Source organism: Macaca mulatta, chromosome 11 (genome assembly GCF_049350105.2).
Source record: "Macaca mulatta isolate MMU2019108-1 chromosome 11, T2T-MMU8v2.0, whole genome shotgun sequence".
Lineage (NCBI taxonomy): Eukaryota > Metazoa > Chordata > Mammalia > Primates > Cercopithecidae > Macaca > Macaca mulatta.
The window spans coordinates 63,828,321-63,835,826 of record NC_133416.1 but is presented as its reverse complement, the minus strand read 5'-3'; positions in this window follow the sequence as shown (position 1 = coordinate 63,835,826).

The window sequence follows — 7,506 nt, the reverse complement described above, 5'->3', positions numbered from 1 at the left end:
CACGCCCAGCCTGCGAATCCCTATTTTCACAAAAAAATTAGCTGGGTGTGATGGCGCATTCCTGTAATCCCACCTACTCTGGAAGCTGAGGTGGGAGGATCAATGGAACCCGGGTCATTGGGGATGCAGTGAGCCAAGATTGCACCACGAACTTTTTTGTAGACACAAGTTTCTCCAAAAAAAAAAAAGGCTGGGCATGGTGGCTCACGCCTGTAATCCCAGCACTTTGGGAGGCTGAGGCAGGAGGATCACCTAAGGTCAGGAGTTCAAAACCAGCCTGGCCAACATCATGAAACCCCTTCTCTATCAATAATACAAAAAAATTAGCCGGGTGTGGTGTCATGCGCCTGTAATCCCAGCTACTTAGGAGGCTGAGGCAGGAGAATCGCTTGAACCCAGGAGGCAGAGGTTGCAGTCAGCCCAGATTGTGCCATTGCACTCCAGCTTCCCCAGGCTGGAGTACAGTGGTGCAGTCACATCTCAAGCACCACACCTGGTGGACTTACATATTTTGTAGAGACGGGTCTCCATGTTTCCCAAGCTGGTATTGAACTCCTAAGTTCAAGTGATAGGCCTGCCTTGGCCTCCCCAAGTGCCAGTATTAAGGTGTGTGTCACCTGGCTATAATTTTAAAAATATATTTTGTGTTCAAACACTTGGACAGGTTCTCATCAGTCCTTATTTCTTAGGTACCAAACCTTGTGCATTGTACCTCATCTCTAATTCAAAGCTTCTGTTAACATTTTCTGGGGTGGGCACGGTGGCTCAATTCTGTAATCACAGCACTTTGGGAGGCGCCACTGCACTCCAGCCTGGGTGGTAGAGCAAGACTGTCTCAAAAACAAAAACAAAAATGTTCTGGGCTGGGCATGGTGGCTCATGCCTGGCCAACATGGCGAAACCCCCTCTCAAAAAAAAAAAAAAGGATTGTTAGTGAAATTTTTTAAGTTCAGATGAATGGGTATAGCATATTTTTTGTCCATATTGATAGGTCGTGATATTGGTGCTATACAGTTTCCTAAACTTAGCTATTTCCAGGGAGGGCAGGTTGAGGGTGATTGCTACAGTAGCATGAGGGTTGTGTCCCCCATTTTAGTTCTAGGCTAATTGAAATTTCTCCTGTTTAGCGGGAATTCTTTTGAGAAATTTTTTTAAAGTACAATTTTTTATTTGTGGATCACCCAGCATTGTACCAAATAGGAAAAGATACAGGCTAGGTAGGGAGGAGGCTGGCACTTTGTGAAAAACTTAACATCTAGTTGCTTTGATAGAGAGTGATTAAGTTGGTAACTAAGGGTCTAAGTAGTTGCGAATACGGAGTAAGACTTCCTGGTCGAATCTAGCAGCCTGTGCAAATAAGAGGACAACTGAAATGGAGTTCTAGGGTGGCAGTAGGATGGAGAATTTTAACACTGATTCTAAGGATTTTGTAAAGGCTTATTCTAATCCCTACATTCTGTCATCTTTGTGCACTTGAACCTTGAACAACATGGGTTTGACCCCTTTTAGGTGGATTTTTTCCAACCAAATGCAGGTCAAAAATACTGTATTTGTAAAATGCCAAACCCATGAATACGGAGGGTTCTGCAGGGCCAACTTTAGGACTTAAGTATGCTCTGATTTTGGTATGCTTGGTGGTGGAGTGGTCATTAAACCACTCCTCCCGAATATACCAAGGGACAATTGTGTTTGTTTTTTTGTTTTTGTTGTTTTTTGTTTTTTGAGACAGTCTCGCTCTGTCACTGAGGCTGGAATGCAGTGGCACGATTTTGGCACACTGCAACCTGTGCATCCCGGGTTCAAGCGATTCTCCTGCCTCAGCCTCTCCAGTAGCTGGGACTACAGGCATGTGCCACCACGCCCAGCTAATTTTTATATTTTTAGTAGAGATGGGGTTTCACCATGTTGGCCAGGCTGATCTCGAACTCCTGACTTCGGGTGATCCACCCGCCTCGGCCTCCCAAAGTGCTGGGATTCAGGCGTGAGCCACCGCACCCGGCCAATTGTGTTTTTTAGACCTGTGGGTTTCATTTAAACATTGACCGCAATTAAATGTTGAATGTCTATTCCTACTAGTAAAAAGCGTCATATATCGCCACCAAATCTCTTTCCCATAACACCGTATGGTAAAATACATTTCAGAAATACCATATCATGAATAATGTTTTGCAGGTGGATTTGGAGGTAAGGAAACAAGTTCGTGCAATCATTCAAGTGGTAAGAGATGAAGGGCTAAATTTAGGCAATGGTAATGGGATCTGGAATCCAGGTATATGTAGGTGGTCAAATAAGGCGTGGTGACAACTCATTTAAGATATTGCTAAGCTTGGCCAGGCGCGGTGGCTCACGCTTGTAATCCCAGCACTTTGGGAGACCGAGGCAGGCGGATCACAAGGTCAGGAGTTCGAGACCAGCTGGGCCAACACAGTGAAACACTGTCTCTACTAAAAATACACAAATTAGCTGGGCATGGTGGCACATGCCTGTAATCCCAGCTCCTCGGGAGGCTGAGGCAGGAGAATCGCTTGAACCCGGGAGGCGGAGGTTGCAGTGAGCCGAGATCCCACCACTGCACTCCAGTTTGGGCAAAAGAGCAAGACATGGTCTCACAAATAAATAAGGCCAGGCGAGGTGGCTCATGCCTGTAATCCCAGCGCTTTGGGAGGCTGAGGCGGGCAGATAATGAGGTCAGGAGTTCAAGACCAGCCTGGCCAACATAGTGAAACCCCGTCTCTACTAAAAATACAATAAGTAGCCATGCATGGTGGTGCATGCCTGTAGTCCCAGCTACTTGGGAGGCTAAGGCAGGAGAATTGCTTGAACCTGGGAGGCAGAGGTTGTGGTGAGCCGAGACGGCGCCACTGCACTCCAGCCTGGGCAATAGAGTGAGACTCTGTCTCAAAAAAAAACATAATAAAAATTAATAGGGGCCGGGCACGGTGGCTCACGCCTGTAATCCCAGCACTCTGGGAGGCCAAGGCGGGCGGATCATGAGGTCAGGAGATCGAGACCATCCTGGCTAACACAGTGAAACCCCATCTCTACTAAAAAATACAAAAAATTAGCCAGGCGTGGTGGCAGCCACCTGTAGTCCCAGCTAATCAGGAGGCTAAGGCAGGAGAATGGCGTGAACCCAGGAGGCGGAGCTTGCAGTGAGCTGAGATCCGGCCACTGCACTCCAGCCTGGGCGACAGATCGAGACTCCGTCTCAAAAAAAAAAAAAAAAAAAAAAAAAAAAATTAATAAACAAATAATAGGTCAAAACATACCAGTAAATTAAAAGATAACATTAGAAGAAAACATTTACAACGTGTTTAACAAAGCATTTCAAGAACACTTAATTGTGACAAGCCAAAAGGAAAAAATTGGCAAAAGATGGAAACAATTAACTGAAGATATACAACTGGCCAACAAACATGAAAATATTCCATCTTACTCGCCATTAGACCTGAGCGTGGTGGCTCATGCCTGTCATCTCAACACTTTGGAAGTCCATGGAAGACAGATTACTTGAGCGTCCCCCTGTCCCCCCACCGGGCTTGAAGCTAGCCATGGGCAACATGTCGAAACCCTGTCTTTACAAAAATTAGCAGGGCCTGATGGTGTGTGCATATGACTGTGGTCCCAGCTACTCGGGAGGCAGAGGTGGGAGGACTTGAGCCTGGGAGGCTCTAGTTCAAGAACTATTTGAACCCGGGAGGCGAAGGCTGCAGTGAGCCGTAATTGCTCCACTGTACTGTAGCCTGGGAGATAGAGCAAGACCCTGCCTCAATTAAAAAAAAAAAAAAGTGGCTCTTGCCTGTAATCTCAGCACTTTGGGAGGCCGAGGAGGGCAGATCATCTGAGGTCAGGAGTTCGAGACCAGCCTGGCCAATATGGTGAAACCCCTTCTCTACTAAAAATACAAAAAAATTAGCTGGGCGTTGTGGCGGGAGCCTGTAGTCTCAGCTACTCAGGAGGCTGAGGCAGGAGAATTGCTTGAACCTGGGAGGCGGAGGTTGCAGTGAGCCTAGATCATGCCACTGCACTCCAGCCTGGGCAACAGAGTGAGACTCTGTCTCAAAAAAAAAAAAAAAAAGAAAGAAATGTCAGAGTAGCCCGGGGGTGGTGGCTCACGTCTGTAATCCCAACACATCCCACCAGAGTTCGAGGTGGGCAGATCACCTGAGTTCAGGAGTTCAAGACCAACCTGGCCAACATGGTGAAACCCTGTCTCTAGTAAAAATACAAAAAAATTAGCCGGATGTGGTGGTGCATGCCTGTAGTCCCAGCTACTTGGGAAGCTGAGGCAGGAGAATCACTTGAACCTGGGAGACAGAGGTTGCAGTGAGCTGAGATAGCACCATTGCACTCCAACCTGGGCAACAAGATTGATACTCCATCTCAAAAAAAAAAAGTAATGTGTTTGATCGTTAATAAAACTCTAATTTTGCCAAGACCCAAATTGGTGATACAAAACCAAAGTTCTCAAATCAGATTAAGTCTTGCTAGAAAGGCAGTAGAGGGAGGAAGTCATAGAGCTTCTTCACTTTTATTTATTTATTTATTTATTTATTTATTTATTTATTTATTTTTTATTTTTATTTTTTTTGAGACAGAGTCTCGCTCTGTCGCCCAGGCTGGAGTGCAGTGGTGGGAGCTCGGCTCACTGTAAGCTCCGCCTCCTGGGTTCACACCATTCTCCTGCCTCAGCCTCCAGAGAAGCTGGGACTACAGGTGCCCACCACCACGCCCGGCTAATTTTTGTGTTTTTAGTAGAGACGGGGTTTCACCTTGTTAGCCAGGATGGTCTCGATCTCCTGACCTTGTGATCCGCCCGCCTCGGCCTCCCCAAAGTGCTGGAATTACAGGCATGAGCCACTGCGCCCGGCCACTTCTTCACTTTTATATAAAATTATCTCCTTTTTTTTGAGATGGGGTCTCACTATGTTGCCCAGGCTGGAGTGCAGTGGCACAGATATCAGCTCACTGCAACCTCTATCTCTTAGGCTCAAGCAATCCTCCCACCTCAGCCTCCTGAGTAGCCTCCTGCAATGGTGCAATCTTAGATAACCACAACCTCCACCTCCTGGGCTCAAGCCGTCCTCCCATCACAGCCTCCCCAGTAGCTGGGAAAACAGGCACACACCACCATGCCTGGCTAATTTTTGTATTTTTGTAGAAACAGGGTTTCACCGTGTTGCCCAGTCTGGTCTCCAACTCCCTGACTCACTCAATCCCCCCATCTCAGCCTTCCAAAGTGCTGGGATTACAGGCGCGAGCCACCATGCCCAGCCTATAAAATTATCCTTGTTCAGGTCAGAAACAGATGAGGCCATAGATACGATATAACAGGCTCACAAATGACACATGGAATCTTTATTTTGATTTTTCATCTCTGCTTTTTTTTTTTAAGCAACCTACGTTGTCTAGAATTTTTAAAAAATCCTAAACATTTGCCCTATATTACTTTTTCAAGGGCATTATACGAAACAGACTCTGCTCACAAAATGTATGAGAGGAACAAATTATTGAATGGATTGGATAGGATCCAATTGACATTAGTCAATAGTAAACAAAAATAATAATATCATGTATATGTAGGGCTAATTTTGTGCCAGGCATTGTTCTCAATTCTTCTTTCTTATATTAGTCTACTTAATTCTCAAAACAATCCTAGGATATAATCCCCATTGTTAGTAGTAGTATCCCTTTTATGGATGAGGAAACTGATGTAAAGAGATTAAATAACTTGCCCAATGATAGCTAGTGAGTGGAAAACACAAGATTCCCAACCTGGCTCCAATGACAACATTCCTTTTTTTTTTTTTGAGACGGAGTTACACTCTTGTTGCCCAGGCTGGAGTGCAATGGTGCAATCTCAGCTCACCGCAACCTCTGCCTCCTGGGTTCAAGTGATTGTTTTGTCTCAGCCTCCTGAGTAGCTGGGATTACAGGCATGTGCCACCATGCCTGGCTAATTTTGTATTTTTAGTAGAGACGGGGTTTCTCCATGTTGATCAGGCTGGTCTCAAACTCCCGACTTCAGGTGATTCACCCACCTCAGCCTCCCAAAGTGCTGGAATTACAGGGGTGAGCCACTGCGCCCGGCCTATTTTATTTTATATATTTATTTTATGTTTTGAGACAGAGTCTCACTCTGTCGCCCAAGCTGGAGTGCAGTGGTGCGATCTCGGCTCACTGCAACCTCTGCCTCCCGGGTTCAAAAGATTCTTCTGCTTCAGCCTCCTGAGTAGCTGGGAGTATAGGCGCCTGCCATCACGCCTGGTTAATTTCTTTCTTTTTTTTTTTTTGAGACGGAGTCTCGCTCTGCCGCCCAGGCTGCAGTCCAATGGCGCGATCTCGGCTCACTGCAAGCTCTGCCTCCCGGGTTCATGCCATTCTCCTGCCTCAGCTTCCCGAGTAGCTGGGACTACAGGCGCCCGCCACCACGCCGGGCTAATTTTTTGTATTTTTAGTAGAGACGGGATTTCACCATGTTAGCCAGGATGGTCTCGATCTCCTGACCTTGTGATCCGCCCGCCTTGGCTTCCCAAAGTGCTGGGATTACAAGATTGAGCCACCGCGCCCGGCTAATTTTTGTATTTTTAGTAGAGACGGGGTTTCACCATGTTGGCCAGGCTGGTCTCCAACTCCTGACCTCAGGTGATCCAGCTGCTTCGGCCTCCCAAAGTGCTGGGATTGCAAACGTGAGCCACCGCTCCCGGACTACACTAAGAATTTCTAGGCAGGGAGCGGTGGCTCACGCTTGTAATCCCAGCACTTTCGGAGGCCGAGGTGGGCGGATCAGGAGGTCAGGAAGTCGAGACCATCCTGCCTAACATAGTGAAACCCCGTATCTACTAAAAAAAAAAAAATACAAAAAATTAGCCGGGCGTGGTGGCGGGCGCCCGTAGTCCCAGCTACTTGGGAGGCTGAGGCAGGAGAATGGCGTGAACCCGGGAGGCAGAGCTTGCAGTGAGCCGAGATCGCGCCACTGCATTCCCGCCTGGGCGACAGAGCGAGACTCCGTCTCAAAAAAAAGAAAAAAAAAATTTATATTCACATTTCATAGCTGAGGTCTCTCAGCTTCCTTCAAGGTAGACAATTCTGTATCTCTAGGTGACCCAAATTTATCCCCTCCTCTTACGTGCACCCAGTTTATACTTAACCAGGAACCATCATATTATTGCATTGTCTGTTCACCTGGACCTTGAAAGGAAGGTCCTGAGTCTTATTTATCTTATTGAGTCTCCTCAATACCCAGCTAAAGTACTGGTTACATTAGTTTCCTTCATTTTAATAGGTTTAAATGATAAAGATCCTGTCTAGGATGCTAATCTGTGCAATCTCCTGGAAGCTTCCAATTTCACTACTTCGAGAGAGAAACCGTATTTTGGCTCTAAAGAGGGCTCTTGACTTCGCCACGCTCACCTTCAGTGGTGCTTCACGGCGCAACCACTTCCCCTGTGGTTGTCACCTAGATCAAAGACCTATCTAAGGAGAAAACCCAAGGACAGGCAAAGA